The sequence below is a fragment of the Leptonychotes weddellii genome, chromosome 8, assembly GCF_054177405.1.
Source record: "Leptonychotes weddellii isolate Sample4059 chromosome 8, ASM5417740v2, whole genome shotgun sequence".
In the NCBI taxonomy this organism is placed as follows: domain Eukaryota; kingdom Metazoa; phylum Chordata; class Mammalia; order Carnivora; family Phocidae; genus Leptonychotes; species Leptonychotes weddellii.
This window is the reverse complement of record NC_138376.1, coordinates 92,769,433-92,788,487: the sequence shown is the minus strand read 5'-3', so window position 1 is coordinate 92,788,487 and position 19,055 is coordinate 92,769,433. Positions and strand designations below refer to the sequence as shown.

Here is a 19,055-nt window from a genome sequence, read left to right as displayed (position 1 = left end):
CAGAAACTTTTAACTTTCTCCTTTCCAATCTGGGTGACTTTTTTTTTTTTTCTTACTGCCTAACTCACCTGGCTAGTACAATGCTAAATAGAAACGGTGAAAGAATACATCTTATCTTGTTCCTTAACTTTGGGGAAAAGCATTCAATCTTTTATCACTAAATATCTTAGCTGTGCATTCTTTGTAGATGTCCTTTATCAGATTGAAGAAGTTTCCTCCGACTCCTAGTTTGTTGAGTGTGTATTACCATGAAAGAGTGTTAGATTTTGTCAAATGTTTTTTCTGTATCTATGAAGATGATCATGTGGTTTTTGCCCTTTATTCTATTAATATGGTGTAGTACAGTGATTGATTTCTATATGCTAAACTAAGCCTGTATTTATTCTTCTGCTTAGTTCTATCCATTATAGAAAGTGTGATATGGAAGTCTGCAACTGTTATTTTTGAATTGTCTATTTTTTCCTTCAATTTTATCAGTTTGTTTCATGTATTTGGGGGTTCTGTTTTTATTTGTATATGTGTTTATAATTCTTGCATATTCCATCTTCCTGTGGATTTAACCTTTTATCATTATGAAATACCACTCTTTAATAACATTTCTTGTTTTAAAGTTTATTTTGTCTGATATAGCCACTCCAGTTCCTTTATAGTTGCTGTTTGCATGGTATATCTTTTTCTATTCTTTTATTTTCAATTGATCTAAAGTATGTTTCCTGTAGACAGCATATATTTGGATCTTGTTTTTTCATCCAGTCTCTAATCTCTGCCCTTACATTGGGTCATTTAATTCACTTATTTCATTTAATTCATTTTTTCTTTCCTTTTATTAAAAAATTAAGACTTTATTTTTTAGAGTAGATTTAGGGTCTCAGCAAAATTGAGGGGAAGGTATAGGAAAGTATTGGATGCTCCATATACACCCTGCACCCACACATGCACAGCCTTCCCTGTGACCAATATCCCCCACCAGAGTGGTACATTTGCTATAATTGATGAACCTACATTGACATGTCATATATACCCAAAGTCCATAGTTTACATTAGGGCTCGCTCTGGGTATTGTATATTCTATGGGTTTGGACAAATGTGTAATGACATGTATCCATCATTATGGTATTATACAGAGTATTTTTACTGTCCTAAAAATCCTCTGTGCTCTACCTATTCATCTCTTCCGCCACCCTACCAACCCTTGGCAACCACTGACCTTTTTACCGTCTCAATAGTTTTGTCTTTTCCAGAATGTCATATAGTTGGAATCATACATAGTAGATAGCCTTTTCAGATTGGCTTTTTTTCACCTAGTAATATCTATTTAAGATTCTCTCATGTATTTTCATGGTTTGGTAGTTTTCATGGTTTCAGTGCTTTTCTCCTTTATTTTTAGTGCTGAATAATATTCCACTGTCTGGATGTACCACAGTTTATTTGTCCATTCACCTGCTGAGGGATATCTTGGTTGCTTCCAAGTTTGGGCAATTAGGAACAAAGCTGCTATAATCATCCATTTGCAGGTTTTGGGACACAAGTTTTCAACTCCTTTGGGTAAATACCAAGGAACATCACTGTGAATTGTATGAATATGTTTAGTTTTGTTAGAAACTACCAAATGGCCTTGCAAAGTGACTGCACCATTCTGCATTTCCACCAGCCATTATGAGAGTTCTTGCTTCACATCATCGCTAGTATTTGGTGTTCTCAGTGTTCTAGAGTTGACCATTTTAATAGGTATGGAGTGGTATCTCGTTGTTTTAATTTACCTTTCCCTGATGACATACGATGTGGAGCATCTTTTCATATGCTTATTTGCCATCTGTATATCTTCTTTGGTGAGGTGTCTGTTTTTTAAGTCTCTGACCCATTTTGTAAATTGGGTTGTTTGTTTTCTTACTGTTGGCATTTTAAGTGGTCTTTATAAATTTTGGATAACAGTCCTTTATCAGATGTGTCTTTTGCAAATATTTTTATTCAGTTCTGTTCTAAGTCTTCACATTCTCTTGATATTGTCTTCTTGCAGAGCAGAAAATTTTAATTTTTATGAACTTCAGCTCATCAATTATTTCTTTCACAGATTGTGCTTTTGGTGATATACTTAGATGACTATAGTCATCGAAGTTTTTTCCTATGTTATTTTCTAGCAGTTTTACAGGTTTTGTTTTGTTTTGTTTTGTTTTACATTTAGGTTTCTGATCCATTTTGAGTTAATTTTTGTGAAGGGTGTAAGGTTTGTATCTAGATTCACTTTTTTACATGAGGATGTCCATTTTTTCTAGCACAATCCATTCACAATGGGTATTTTGATTTTTGTTCTCTAAATGCCCCATGTCTTTTTTGTTCTTCTGTTCATCATTTACTGCTTTTTTTGTACTAAGGAGCTATTTTCTACCATAACATTTGTATTCCTTTAGGATTTTTACTTATTTTTATTTTTTTAAGATTTTATTTATTTATTTGTCAGAGAAAGAGAGAGAGCACAAGCAGGGGGTGCAACAGGCAGAGGGAGAAGGAGAAGTAGGCTCCCCACTGAACAAGGAGCCCAATGTGGGACTCGATCCCAGGACCCTGGGATCATGACCTGAGCCGGAGGCAGATGCTAAACTGACTGAGCCACCCAGGCATCCCAAGGATTTTTAAATTAAATATGTTTTAAATATTTTCTTTGTGTTTGACCAAGGGCTTGAATATGCATGTTAACCTATAAAACCTAAATCAGATTTAAACTAAGTTAATTCTAGTGAAATAAAGAGACTTTACTCCCATATAACTCCATTCCCTACTCCTTTTATTGTGTTATTATTATTATACATATGAGGTCTATATATGTTACAAACCCAATAACACATTGTTATAACTATTACTTTATATAATCTTATGTCTTAATGAAGTGAAAGAAGGAAGGAGAACAAGTACATATTTATAGTTTATTATATGAACCTTCTTGTCATTTTGTGATTCTCTTCATTTCTTTTTGTGGATTTGAATTACTATTTGGTGTCATTTTCTAGCTCTAATACAATTTTTTTTCCACCTGCCTCCTTTGTGTTGGTATTGTCAAATATGTGACATTTCTATAAATCTAAAATGCAATTATATACATATGTTTTATAAAATTTTTCATTAAATCAGGTAAGAGGGGAAAAAAGAGAAATGTGCAATTACATGTTTTTTGTTTTTTACAACTGCCACTCTTTTTTTGCATTTGTGGATTAGATTTAATTATTTGCATTCAGCCTGATCTGCTAGCAACAAATTCTCTGAGCTTTTGTTATCTGAGAGTGTTTTTGTTTCACCCTCATTTTTGAAAGATAGTTTTGCTATTTATAAAATTCTGTGTTGGCAGTTTTTTACTTAACATTTCTAGTATGTCATAGTATGTCATCCCTCTGAGTTCTCTCCTCTGTTCTTTCTGATGAAAAGACAACTATTAATCTTATTAGGGTTTTCTTGTACTTGGCAAGATTTTTTCTTTTGCTGCTTTCAGGATTCTCTTTGTCTTTCAACACTTTGTGTATGATTAGTACTAGTTTGGATATCTTTGCATTTATTCTACTTGAAATTGGTAGATGTGTAGATTAATGTTTTCCATCAAATTTCAGAAGTTCTCAGCCCTTCTCTGTTTCATTCATTATTTCTGCCCCTTTCTCCTTCCTCATTCTGATAGTCCCATTATGCATATGTTGGTGTCCTTAATGGTATTTAAAATTTTTCTGAGTTGTTCATTTTTCTTCATCCTTTTTTTCTCTTTGCATTCAAATTCCAAAATCTCTAATGATTGTCTTCAAATTTGTGTATGGGTCACCCTATATTTTGCATGTTTCATAATTTTTGACTAAAAATTAGAAACTTAAATAGTATATTATAACAACTTCTGGAGAGACTGATACCCCTCATGGGTTGATGTTGCAGCTGTTTGCTTAGCCATTTATTTATTTATTTAATGCATTGATTGATCTGACTCTGTGAAGTCTACTTCCCCTTGGTGTGCAGCCTCTGGTGTTCCTGTCAGATATTCTTTCTTGTTTTTATCTTGTAGCCTGTCTATTGCCACATTGCCTCTGGGACTGCGTAGGCCACTTATTGTTTAAAGGTTGTAGTTAAGTCTTGTTTAGCCAGTAAGATTATTTACACTTTATCACTGCATGTACAAGTAGCTTAAAGGCTGTTATCACAGTTCAAGGAATTTATGTTTTTACCCCATGCCCAACCAGGGACTAGTAGCTTCTCTTTTGCCTCTCTGATAATTTCTGAAAAGGCACAGTCTTGAGCATGCAGTCTGTCACACTGCCAAGAATGCATATGATTTTATTCTTAAGACTGGCTTCTTAGGAGTGACCCCTTGGTAAGACTAGTTTATTATTCAGTCAATGGTTGGTGAGAGCTTGTGCTTGCGGTCCTAGTGCCAATGAGCCTTCTGCTCTTTGTTGATTGATCTGCATGCTGCTTAGGGAACATTGTCAAGTTTATTCCACTCCCTGTTCTGATTGCTCTTGAGTGAATGATGCATAGGGCTTATACTCAGTACTCCTTACCTGCAGGGCTGAATGTGATACCAGAAAATTCTTCTTGGGTATTTCTTTTTTTGATTCCATTAAACTTCTGATACCTGTGTCATTTGCTTATTTCGGCTTATATCATAGAGTTATGAGAGCCCTTTTAATTACTTTACACCAAAATCTCCATTCTTTTCAACAATGCCATTAGGCATAGAATTCTCCACATTCTCTTTTGCATAAAGTTGTTTCCAAAGGGAGAGCTATGGAGCCCTTTATCTCTAAGACTTGTCTCTCCCCCCAGGGTAGAACTTCTGTGACACTACACTAGAGCTGGAAGTAGACATAGTGACCTGCTTCTCATGGAATAACACTCTTTGACAACTGAGTGCTCACTGGGGGCATGGTATGGTGGTCCCTACTTTTCCTGGTTCACCTTCCCCAGAGTGAAATCTCTGCCCAATGAATGAGCTGAACAGGAGTATTGGGGCCCTGCTTTGTGAACAGCCTGACATGCATGGGTAGAGTTTCTATTTTATTTATTTTTTATTTTTTTAAAGATTTTATTTATTTATTTGACAGAGAGAGAGCACAGGCAAGGGGAGCAGCAGAGGGAGAGGGAGAAGCAAGCTCCCTGCTGAGCAGGGAGCTTGATGCAGGGCTCGATGCAGGGCTCAATCCCAGGATCCTGAGATCATGACCTGAGCCGAAGGCAGCCGCTTAACTGACTGAGCCACCCAGGCGCCGCTTCTCTGTTTTTTTTAATGCCTTTTTTTTTAAAGATTTTATTTATATTTGAAATAGAGCGAGAGAGAGAGCATGAGCAGGGAGATGGAGAGGGAGAAGCAGGCTCCCCGCTGAACAGGGAGCCTGAGGTGGGGCTCGATCCCAGGATCCTGAGATCATGACCTGAGCCTAAGGCAGCCGCTTAACTGACTGAGCCACCCAGGCGGCCCTAGAGTTTCTATTTTATGAATGAGGCTTGTTGGGGAAGAGAGACCTGATGTCTCTGCTGCTCTTGCCTGGAAGTAAAGCTCCTGCAACAAGGGACTGAGGAAGATGAGAAAACCTGACAGCCTGCTCCTCACAAGTTGGAAATGTAGCCCTAAACTGATGCTATGAGGGAGAAGGTGCCCCCATCTTCATTGCACTTAGCAGAATAAGAGCTCCTGGAACATTTTCACAAGAAGCAGCTTGGAGGAAGACAAAGGACAGGAGTGAGCTGTGGTTCAAATGCCTCAGATTTTCACTGTTCTTACTGAGATTTAGTAGATTTTCTCGAAAGAATGTTTCTCCGTTTTCTATATGCCCTTAGGGCAGTTTCCAGGTTCCTTAAATGATTGTTTTAATATTTTTTTTCCAGAAAAATTGTTGTTTCCTTTGGGAAGAGAATCTTCCATGCTACTCACCCCTCAATTCTGGACAGGGCTCAAAAAGCATTCAACTTTCAAAGTCAAGAATATAAATATTCTAATAAAAATATTAAAAAAATACATTGGTGAGCCTCATTGGAACAATAACTTATCATAGGTCATAAACCAGAGTTTGTTCTAGCTGGCTGGGCCGAGTTGTGCCCTGTTTTTGAGTAGCATAGGGAATGCTTTTAAAGGGTGCTTTTGGTCACTAAGAATCAGAGGGAAAAGGAATCGTGTGAACTTCATTTTTCCTAATATTACTGCTCTGTTCAGCACAGTGATATTAGAGGCCTGGGAGCAATCTTACATTCCATTTCATCCTCAAGGAAGAGTACCATCTAGACTTGGTGAGGCTAGACTTGACAGGCTCTACTATGTGTAAAAACACTCGAGCACTCTGAAAAAGCCCTGCCCATTCTCTGTGCACTTGCCGATTCAAAAACTGGTAACCAGATGTCATCCAATCTGGAAAATTGGCTTCCATTACAGTGATATCAGGAATCAAACTATTCAGATGATGGTCTTTGGCTGAGGACTGGTTGCAAAGAGCAATCAGTGTCATAAACATTTAGTGGTTCATAGATAGGTGGGATTTCTATGGTATACTAAGAGGGTGCCATGAGTTCTGATCCACTCACCTCCCTGGGACTTGTCCCATTTCTTTGCAACAGGTCAGGCTTAAGACGAGATTATCAGTTCTATACATTATTCAGTGCTCATCATGATAAGCATACTCTTTAATCCCCATCACCTATTTCACCCATCCCCTAACCGTCCTCCCCTCTGGTAACCATCAGTTTGTTCTCTATAGTTAGGAGTCTGTTTCCCGATTTCTTGCTCTCTCTTTCTTTTTTTCTTTTGCTCATTTGTTCTGTTGCTTAAATCCCACATATGAGTGAAATCATATGATATTTGTGTTTCTCTGACTGACTTATTTCACTTAGCATTATACTCTCTAGCTCCATCCATATTGTTGCAAATGGCAAGATTTCATTCTGTTTTTATTGTACACCTGAAACTAATATAACACTCTATATTAACTATACTGGAATTAAAATAAAAAACTTAATTAAAAATTTTTAAAAATGAGATTATCTCCTAGATCCATAGGATATTAAAACTGAAAATGACTGACTATAAAGGAAATGGTAGACAGAATAATGACTTCCAAAATATGTGGATGTTTTGATCCCCACACTTTGAATATGTTATGTTACTGGCAAAGAAAAATTAAGGTTGCAGATTAATTAATATGATACTCATCTAACCTTATTCACCAGGACCCACTCAACAACAGTCAAGTAGAGCTGAGTGACTGCCACACCCTTGGATGGGGCAAGCTTTCTTCATTTTGTTCCAGTCCCTGCCATTCCTGATGGTTATCTACACAATGAGGTTAAGTGTTGGTCCCGTAGCTCACACAATGCACCGGTATCTTTATCAGAAGTGGGGGAAAATAATACTGACTTTTATTAAACCTGGCCTCACTTCACTCACTTATAATACTAGTCTAGAAGAGGGTAAACAGACAAGCCAAAGAGATTACAGTATTAGGACAATATGTGCAGTAATCAAGGTAAGCATCATACCATATACATGAGGTGTCCCAACCAAATGCAACCACATCTTATAATCTAGTTTGTGTAGCTATGTTTAAGAGTTCAAACAATGCTGTCAGTTTTAAGTGCCTGGTAAACTGTTTTTTGGCTACAGCTGCAATGCTAGCTAAACTGTGGCCCTTCCCTGGCACAAACTCAGTGAAACAGGGTTTATTTTGTTCCACCCAGAGACTGAATATTTTAATGGTCATGGATTTGCTTCTCACAGGTGCTAGTTTCAGTCCCAGTGGTGTGTGTCAAATTTTGGCAGGAGGCACTGCGTGAAGGTTTTCAAGGCAAAGCCTAGGAAAACATGCAAACAATGTGCTGTTGTGGATTTGGATTCCATCTTCTTCTGGAAAGAATTCTAACATTTCTACCATGTTCCCAGCAGGAAAGACTTTTTTCTTTTTTTCCTACTTACTGACATGGAATGTCAAGCATTTAGGGAAACTAATTGTATCAGTCTGCCAACTTCAGAACCATAGTAATTTATAGTTTCCCTGGCTGGTAAAGTGAGATGGACTAGTATTGGCAAAAGAGAAAATAATTCTCTTTCGAGCTTTCATTTTTCCAATGTGCTTTAAGGAAGCACAGGTGCAAAGCCTTTGCAGTCAAGAAAAACAACAAGATTTATGCATACTTGAAGCTGATACCGCCTTCTTAAGAAGTAAGATAATCTTATCTGCAGTATGAACTAATTTATATGCTTGTAGAACAAATCTGAGACCCTTGTAATTTTTGTGAATCATAGCTAGCAGTCAAAGGTTATCTCTCAGTCCCAACCCTTCCCTAAATTCTGTACTGATAACTGAGATATTCAATACCTAGGGTATGTCTATTAAATATATGCCCACGAAGTAAGCAGAGGAGAGGGTCTCTCTCTTCTCTGCAGCTCCCTGTTTGGGAAGTTTATATCTTTCATTCAAATGAAACCGACAATTTAATAAAATAAACTAGGCATGTGGAAAGACCGAGTTTGATCAGTCTTGGATTTTATTACTAATCTCCACTTCAGCACAGTGTACGCTCTGTCTCTTTCCAGGTTCTAGTTTTAAAACCCTTTAACTCTAGGCTGGGACACACTTGATCACTCTTAATCTAGATGAGCAGATCAAAGTTGTTGTGTGACCATTTCAAAACTAGAACCTGAAAAGAGACAGAGCGTACACTGTGCTGAAGTGGTAGTAAAATCCAAGACTGATCAAACTCGGTCTTTCCACATGCCTGGTTTATCTTATTATTGCTATATTATCTTCTGGCCATCCTTACTGGGTAGAGATGATACGTTTTCAAGATCATCTCATTTTCATCACAATGTCAGTTGCACTCATTGTTTTCTTAGGACATCTGGACCTGGACCTGTTCTTCCAGAATGGGCTTTAATCTCTATACTTCATACTTGATCTCTAACTGTGCTTCCTCAAGTTGGAAAGCAACACACACTGCACAGTTTTCCATTTCTCTCTCTTTCTTTCTCAAAATAAGCTGCAAATCTGTAAAATCTTCTTCTAAGTTTAATATTCAGCAATTCCTTATCCAGTTCCAATTAACCTACACATCTTGAATAGCAAGTGTAGCAAAACCAAAACTCATTTGCTGAAGATTTACTAGCTTCACATTGGATAGAGCCTTGTATAAGGAGAATTTCATAAAACTACACCAGGTTTAACCACTTCTTACTAAGTTTCTGAACACTGATATTATATTACTTTCTGATATGCTTTTAAACCTAGTTGTCTTCTGGGGCACCTGGGTGGCTCAGTCGGTTAAGCATCTGCTTAGCAGGGAGCCCGCTTCTCCTTCTCCCTCTGCTCCTCCCCCACTCCTCTGCTCATGCTCTCTCTCTCTCAAATAAATAAAAAATCTTAAAAAAAAATAAGTAAACCCAGTTGTCTTTTAACAATTATAGATGGGGCGCTTGGGTGGCTCAGTCAGCTAAGCGTCTGCCTTCAGCTCAGGTTATGATCCTGGGGTCCTGGGCTCAAGCCCCACATTGGGCTCCCTGATCAGTGGGGAGCCTGCTTCTCCCTCTCCTGCTCCCCCTGTTTGTGCTCTCTCTCTGTGTCAAATAAATGTATAAAATATTAAAAAAAAAAAACAATTGTAGAGCATACAAGATATAGGTATGACTATTGAACCAAGTACTTGGAGAGAGAAAAGAAATAATTAAAAGGGGAAGTGACATCAGCAAGACAGCAAAATGGAAAGCTTTGGACCTTCCTTGCCTCCATGGACACACATTTCCACAGCACATGGACCAATTCCGTCTGTGAGAAATCCAGAAACCAGCTGAGAAGCACCTGCATCCCAGGTGCATGCAAAACCAGCCACATTGAGGCCAGTAGGAAAATCTGAGATACCTTTTCACAGCACCCCAGCTGAGATACCCCAGCACAGCACCATATGATTCGAAGGAAACCTCCTGCTCCCACCTTCTCTGTGGGGAGGGAAGGAAAGGACTGGACCATACATCCAAAATTCTGTTTTTCCTGGGGGCCACCTGAGGGACTGGTTTCCATCTTGCCTAAATCTGAATGCTAACAAAAAAAGACTCCGGCCTGGGAGCCACTGAGAACAAAGACAGCAATTTAGCATACGAACCCTTGCCATAGCCCTTCCCCTGGCTCAGAGCGGAGTGAGCATGTAAAAATCTCTAAATCCCGAGCCTCTCCTGGAGAAGGAAAGATTTGGACCATGCCTCCAATGTTTCAACTTTTCCGGGGGCTGCTAAAGGATTGACGTCTGTCTCTCATGTCTCAGAGAACTGATGGTCCCAGGGATACTCTGATCTATTAGTTGTCTGAAGAAGGCTTGAACTGGCACAATTCGCCCATGAGAGCCCGTCCCCCAACTCAGCACAACACAACTGGCAAGATTCCCAGTCCCTGGCTTATCTCTGGGAAGGGAAAGAGAAGACTGAAACATATGCCTTTAGAGGAATATATGTTCCTCTATGATCAGCAACAAGGCAGGGATACCCACTCTCTCTACTTCCATTCAATATAGTATTGGAACTCCTAGCCAGAGAAATTGGACAATAAAAAGAAATAAAAGGCATCTAAATCAGAAAGGACGAAGCAAAATGATCTCTGTTTACAGATGACTTGATCTTAATATGTAGAAAACCATAAAGATGACATAAAAAAAATCTGTTAATGCAAATAAACAAATTCAGTAGAAGTGTAGATTACAAAGTCAACATATAAAAATCAATTATATTTCTGTACACTAATAGTAAATTATCTGAAAGAAAATGAAAAAAACAATCCCATTTATAATAGCATCAAAAAGAACAAAATATTTAAGAATAAACATAACTAAGGAAGTGAAACACCTATACACTGAAAACTACAAAAGCCTTGATGAAAGGAATTAAAGAAGACACAAATAAATGGAAAGACATCCTGTATTCATGGGTTGAAAAACTTAATATTATTAAAACGTCCATACTATTCAAAATGACCTACAAATTCAATGCAATCTCTCTCAAAATTTCATTCTTAAAAACAATCCTAAAATTCATAGGAAACCACAAAGGTCTCCAAATAGCCAAAACAATCTAATGAAAGAAGAATTAAGCTAGAGTTATCACATATCCTGATTTAAAAATATAACACAAATCTGTAGTAATTAAAACAGTATGGTACTGGCATAAAGATAGACATCTAGCCCAGTGGAAGAGAATAGAGAGGCTAGAAACAAACCCATGCATATACAGTAAACTGGTCCTTAACTAGGTTGCCAAGAATACACAATGGGGAAACTGGAAATCCACACACAAGAGAATGAAATTAGACCTTTGTCTTACACCATGCAGAAAAATCTACTCAAAATGGATTAAAGGTATGAGCATAAGACCTGAAACTGTAAACCCCTAGAAGAAAACATAGGGGGAAAACTTCTTGATATTTACTTTGGCTATAACACAAAAAGCACAGGAAACAAAAGCAAAAACAGACAAGTAGGACCACATTAACTAAAAAGCTTCTGCACAGCAAACAAAACAATCAGTAGGGTAAACAGACAACCTAAGCAATGAGAAATATATATATATACACAAAACATATATCTGATAAGAGGTTTATATTCAAAATATATAAGGAACTCTTATAAGGAAAGAAAGAAAGAAAGAAAGAAAGAAAGAAAGAAAGAAAGAAAGAAAGAAAGAAAGAAAAAGAAAGAAAAGGAATGGAGGAAGGAAGGGAAAGAGAAAAGGAAGGGAGGAAGGAAGGAAGAGAAAGAGAGAGAGAGAGAAAGAAAGAGAAGAAAAAATGAAAAGAAAGAATGATAAAGAAAAAACCCCAAAATACCACCACCAACAGCAAAAAAAATAATAATCTCAATTTTAAAATGGGCAAAGAACTTGAATAGATACTTCTCTAAAGTAGACATGCAAACAGTCAATGTGAAAAGATACTCAACATCACTATTTGTTAAAAAAATATAAAATCAAAACCACAATGAGATACCACATCACACCTATTGGAATGGCTGTTGTAAGAAAAAATAAAAAATAACAAGTGGTGACAAGGATCTAGAGAAAGTGGAACCCTTATGCACTCTTGGTGGGAATGTAAAATGATGCAATTGCTATGGAGAAGAGTAAGGAGGTTCTTGGAGGGATTAAAAATATAACTACTAAATAATCTAACAATTCCACTTCTGGATATTTATCCAAAAGAATTGACAACAGGAGCCCAAAAGGATATTAGCATTCCAATGTTCATTGCAGCATTATTCACAAGAGCCAAGAGGTAGAAACAACCTAAATGTCCATTGACAGATGAGTGGATAGAGAAAATACAGTATAAACACTTAATGGAATATTATACAGCCTTTAAAAAGAAGGAAATCCTGCCATATGTGAGAGCATGGATAAGCCTTGAGGACATTGTGTTAAGTGTAATAAGCCAATCACAGAAGGACAAATACTGCATGAGTCCACTTATATGAAGTATCTAAATAATCAAGTAAAGTGCTCGCTTCGGCAGCACATATACTAAAATTGGAATGATACACAGAAGATTAGCATGGCCCCTGCGCAAGGATGACACACAAATTCGTGAAGCGTTCCATATTTTTATGATCCTGGAGTCCCGGGATCGAGTCCCGCATCGGGCTCCCTGCTTAGCAGGGAGTCTGCTTCTCCCTCTGACCCTCCCCCCTCTCATGTGCTCTCTCTCATTCTCTCTCTCTCAAATAAATAAATAAAATCTTTAAAAAAAAAAAAATAATCAAGTAAAAATGGAGTTTCATGGCAGTTGCCAGGGGCTAGGAAGAGGGAAATGTGGAGTTGCTGTTCAACAAGCATAAAGTTTCCATTATGCAAGATGAATAAGTTCTGTAATCTACTCTACAACATTGTACCTATACTTAATACTTTGTAAAGAGGGTAGGTCTCATGTCAAGTAATTTTTACCATAGTAAAAAAAAAGAAATAATTGAGGTGAATGGAACTCAATTTTGAACTAAAAGATTGGTTAGCATAAGTTTGTAAGATAACATAATGTACATTATTTTCATGCAAACTGTATTTATAGTTTTGGAATATTCGGCCTGAGAGATTTTGCAGACATATTAAACAAAAGGGTAAACATCTCTCCTGCACAATAAGTATTGTGATCATTTGTACATACACATTGAAAGGATATAGGGATGGATATAAAGATAAAAAGAAAATTTGTCAACAGCACTAATCATCAGGGAAATGCAAATCAAAACCACAATGAGATGTCACCTTACACCTGTTAGTATGGCTAAAATCAAAACACAAGAAACAACAAGGGGTGACGAGGATGTGGAGAAAAAGGAGCCCTCATGCACTGTTGGTGAAATGCAAATTAGTGCAGCCACTGTGGAAAACAGTATGGAGGTTCCTCAAAAAATTAAAAATAGAATTACCATATGATCCAATAATTCCACTACTGGGTATTTACTGAAAATAAGAACAAAACAAAAACAATCATTCAGAAGATATGTGTACCCTTTGGCTGGATGCCAAGAAGTATCAAGGACTGTCTCAGTTCTATAACCCCTGTAATAAAAGTGAAGAGCTCAACAGAAAATTTTCATCAAATAAGACTAGAAAAAGTAGAATTCATGACTCTAGGTGATTTTGAAAAAGTGAGGTAAACATTTACGGACATAAAAACATAAAAACTATTTTTTTAAAAGAAGAAATATATAACTAAAGTAAGCAGTCTGTTTCCTCTCTCTTTTCCTCTCCCTCTACCCTGCTCCTTCTTTCTGATCCACCCTCTAACACACACACACACACACACACACCCATATATACACACACATATCTAACTGTGTGGAATGGCTGTTTGGAGTTCTTTGCCTCAAAACATTTTGCAATCTCAGGTTTTGGTGTTAAAAATATCAAAAGTTGTCTTCTTATTTCTCTTAGGTTTGCATTTTGATTCTTTGCAGCTTATCTTAAGAATTCTAAGACCTTGGTAAAATTTAGAATGAAGAATGATGTTGCCTAGGGAATGTCCATGAGCTAGCAAGGTATCTCATTTCAGCTACTTCGATAACAAAGTAAACAATATGGAATGCAGGTTATGGTTTGGTCTGTTTTCATTCTCTTCTCTTTGTGATAATGGCAATAAGCTATGCAGGTACATGAAGTAGCATTTTTCTTTTTCTTTTTTTCTTTTAACAAAAGCAATAAGGTACTGAAGTAACTCTTAAGATGTAGAGTACATTTGGTTTTGGAGTTCTTTAGATACATAACCAAATTTTGAACATTTTTTATCTGGCATAAGGAGTAATACTATATCACATTTGTGGGCATTTTAAGGCAAATACAGTGACAGAACTATTTATTTTGCTTTCAATAGACAACATTTAGAATGAAATGCTTGCAATAGGCACTAATTTTCATACTCAAGTTATTAACCTTCAATAGCAGGGCTGCAAATGTAACCGTCTCTTATGCTACAGAATGTAATATCTGCTTATTTACTGCTTGAACATTCTAATTGAAATTTGAGATCATCCTTTCTAGACCATATTTCTGTAGCTCTTAGTGTGTGGAAAGGCATGAATACTGAGTTCAATGACTTTTATGCTGATGGTAATGTCTCTGAAGCCCTACGTATTATGTCCTTCCTTTTTTTACTTTCTGGTCATGGCTCAGATATCCACAATCATATGCTCTAGATATTTGCACTTACATGAGGATGGTCTATGGAATGTGAAATCTTTTACCCAAATCTGAAACTTCTTCACCTTAATCTGTCAAGAGTTTTCTTTAATTTGACTCTGAGACAGTGATTATTTTTCATCTTCAAGACATATGTCAGAATCACAAACAACACTTAGTTGATTCACTCCTGTTCATCTTGCCAAACAAAGGTTCCTTATCAGCCTCACATTAATGCACCAGCCTGGCATCATAACCTGACTCAGGCAGTCATTAATACCCTCTGAAAGCACTTCCTGTAAAAGTCATCATTCTTCCCTCGTACCTGTTTTCTTCTTGGTCAACTCCTTAGGGGCCCTAGAGCTATTTTCTATCCATTGTTTAGGGTTCCCATCAATCATTACAGAATAATTTTAAATTAAGTCCAGATTACTTATGTTTTTGTGTAAGACATTTAAGCAACCCTAAGTTAACATACAGGAAAACAAACAACATATTTTCTTGATCTGCTCCTGTCAACAGCAGGTTTATTATCATCAACCATAACATACTGACACTTTCCACAATTTGGGAACAGAGAATACTAATAAATATAAGACATGGTCACGATGGAAACTAAAGACCTAGTTTGGTAGAAAAAGCACATGCAGATTTTTGTGTCTACACTATAAAAGATACTAATATAATAACAACAGTGCTACATGCCAAAAGATTGGCAGTAAAGTATAGATCACAAGCATCAGAGAATAGAAGGAAGGAGAAAAGGAAAAGGAGAAAAAAGCTGGAAGGGATCAGCGACGTCTGATGGGAGAAGTAGGGCTCAACTTGGCTGTGAAAAACAGGTTGGGCTTAGAAATGTAGGGGGTGGGGAGACATGGTGTTCTGGACACACACCTTAAAAGCAACACTGCCAGAAAACGAGACTTCAGAAAAAAAATAGACTAATATTCTCAGTATAGTTTTCAGTCAGGTATGCACAGGAGTGATAACTGTAAACGAACATGTGTTTTAAACGGCATATTTGGGACACATTACTAGCAAAATTTTGCCTTAAGTGCTGAAAGAAACACACACACACACACAATGTATTTACTTAAGACACATTTATGTGAATTTTCAGCCCCGTAGCATAAAAAAATTGGGCAAACCGATAGCCTTATCCTGCAAACAAACAAACAATTTAAACTGTATCGGATTATATGAGGTGTCTTTAGCACTTCTGTTGACAGAGAAAATAAAAACTCCTGAGAGAGCAAGGGCAAATGAACTATACCCTCTCCCTGTGCCCCACCTCAGGAAGCTTTCTTGAGTGTGCACAGAGATGGAAGAAGGGAGCCGAGGGAGGAAAAGTGCTGGGAGAGCAGAGGAGAGAGTGGGATTACGGGCTCTGGATTTAAAAGCAGCACCAGTCAATCTCACACCAAACTCGAGATAAACTGGTTCTGCCACTATTTGAATTTTATTTACACATTACACCCAATTTTGGTTGGTTTTCAATGAATCTCTATATAATTTTATTCCAATTAAAAAAAAATCACCTTAGACATACTTTTTTTTTTTTTTTCACCTTAGACATACTTAACCGAAGGACAATATAATTATAAATATTCAGTTTCAGGAATTGTTAAGCAATTTATCCAAAAAGAGACAAAAATCAAAGACAAAACAGGAAATATATATATATATATATATATATATATATATATAACTTAGGAAGAATTAAATACTATAGGACTTACAATAAGTATTTGCTTTCACCATCTCTTAGGTGAAAATAAGAAGTGTTTCCAGAAGAAAAATGAGTCCAGTGGGAATGTGTCAAATGTTTAAATCAATAGTCTAAATCTTTGGAGAAATAATACATTCTTCTTAGGTAACTTAAATTTTGAACTCTCCTACAGAGTTTTAAAAACATAATTTCATTTTTCCCAACATGTTACAAATCTTGTAGATATTCATTGGCTGAATTAAAATGCAAAACAAAACAAAAATGTGTAAAGTGTGCTTTGAAAGATTAGCATCAAAGAGTCAAAGAAAAAAATGTTCTCTCTTCCTGTTGGTTCTCCTCCCCCACACATTTTCATCTGTCATACTGAAATAAATAAGAGGGCCAAGGGTTTCTTTCTCCCACAGTGCTGTTTGTGGTTAAGGAAACAATAAAGGATATTGTTACAAATAGGTCGGCAATATAATGAGAAAAAGAAACGGCCTGTGGTCATAGTTGCAGCTGGGCAGGCAAGAGGTAAACTTTTCAAGGGTGTAAGAAAGCAGCTAGAAACACCCATTAAAGAATAGAGAGGTTTTTGACTGCTGTGTACAATAAGATTATTTGGAACATATTAGCTACTACTAAGCCTAAAGTTCTGGTCATAGACTTTAAAGTTTAAGTGATTTTTTATTTACCTTTTCTGGAGTGCTTTTGCTTTAGTGTGTTTCCTTTCTCTGAAATTTTTTTCAGTTCTTTTCAGAAACTATGTATTTTATATAAATAGTTGGACAGAGGAAGCATGGAAATGTGATCCTTATACAGATTTGCCCCACACGGATGGATGGTGGTGGAAAATGTACCCATGCAGGGAGCTAGGACAACAGTTTTCCTCACAAACCCCAAATGACCACAGAGTTCAACATCTCAGTCTAGGATTAATGAATTTAAGGCACGACTATGAAAACCAATTAAAATGCGCCCGATTTGGAATTTGCAGTCTTGGTAGTGGGCAGTGATTGATGGTGCAGCATTCTGAAATCAGGAAATGAACAGCCCTGGAGGATTATCAATTGAACTGTGGTTACATCTACTACTGACTTCTTGATCACTTGAATTAAGAGATAAGGAAATGTATACTGGTTAAGAAGATACCACCTAGAGTGAGATGCCCGTTTTGATACTGGTAGCAGCTGTTGACCCTGCAGGAATAACTTCACCTCTCTGTACTTCATATTCTTACTTCTGAAATGAGGTTAACAACAGTATTTGTATCATAGGCTTGTTTTAAGGATGAAACAAATAAGTACATATTTTTTAATAAACAGTGTATTTTGGAATAATGCTAGGTATACAGAAAAGTAAAGATAGTACAGAAAGTTCCTGTAAAACCTCACCCACTTTCCTCTAAAGCTATTTTCTTACATTCCCACAGTACATTTGTCAAAACCTAAGAAACCAACATTGGTACGTTGCAATTAACCGAACTCCAAACTTTATTCAGATTTCACCAGTTTTTCCGCTAATGTCTTTTTTCCATTCCAAGATTCAATCCAGGATACCACATTACACTTAGGAAAATACATATTTTATTTTTCAAAAACGTTTAGAATAGCGTCTGGCACATAGTAAGCACCTGCTTAATGTTATGTAATCCTATTAGATGATTGCCATGTAGGTGAGACGGAATGTTTCTAGCCCTGTTATACATCAACAAGACTTTTACTCCCAATTTCTTATACTGCCAGTTCATGCAAGAGAAGTAAGTAGAATTATTTCACCAGGATATAGCAAAGAAGCTATTAATACAAAATAAAGGGTAATTTGTGTTTGTACTAAAAACTGTGGGTTAATTGCTCTCAAAAGGCTGTAGGGTATCTTCTAAAGGTCAGAAAAACAAATCATGTCTCAGTCATTAACTCCACTAACTGACTCATTCATTCAACAAATGTTTTTCCGGGTGCCTACAATACATAAGGCAGGGTGCCATGGCCTGAGGCACAGAGATAAATAAGTCAGACTCAATCCTGTTTTCATATGAAGCTTACATTTTATGAAACTAACATACTATCGCCTTAGATAAGCAACTGATATGGAATCTGATTCACCCCACAATGAAATGGAAAGACATTAGAATCCCCCATCTAAACACAACCGATAACGTTTACTCAGAAGTGGTGATGGATATATTAAGTGAAGAGGGAAATGCGCACAGTTCACTTTTGTTCCAATTACCCGGATGTGCAGGATCCAAAAGGGACTTAGACAAAGATATGAGTGCAAGGAAAATCTGTGCATGACTCCAGATGTGTCCATTTCACCCACTCTGGGGTGCTTCCTGAAAGGAGCAGCCTTGCTTGTGACTGATAAGAATATTAGCTAAAGGCTATCAGGTGCTTACTCTATGCCAGACATTGTTCCAAGTGTTTTATGTGTATTAATTCAAGTAAATATCACAACCACCATATGAAGTAGATATCATCATTCCCCAATAATAGATGAGAAAATGAGGCAAATCTCATTGAATCTAATTCAAGAAATATACAAAGGAAGACCAAAAAAATCTTGTATTTCCACAACCTTCTGAATACAGAGGCATAAATTGCCCCTGGGCATAAACAGTAAAATCACCTTTATTTGCCCTTCATTAAAAGAAAAATTGAAATGAATCATCTTGACGTCTAGATTCTGAAA

General features: G+C 36.9%; 1 non-coding gene across 1 annotated transcript; it reads left to right on the top strand.

Moving 5' to 3' along the window:
• The first annotated feature begins 12,481 nt into the window (after positions 1–12,481).
• LOC115939108 (U6 spliceosomal RNA) lies at positions 12,482–12,588 on the top strand. The gene has a single exon (XR_004074038.2). It is a non-coding gene; the product is annotated as a U6 spliceosomal RNA (small nuclear RNA).
• The last annotated feature ends 6,467 nt before the right edge of the window (positions 12,589–19,055 follow it).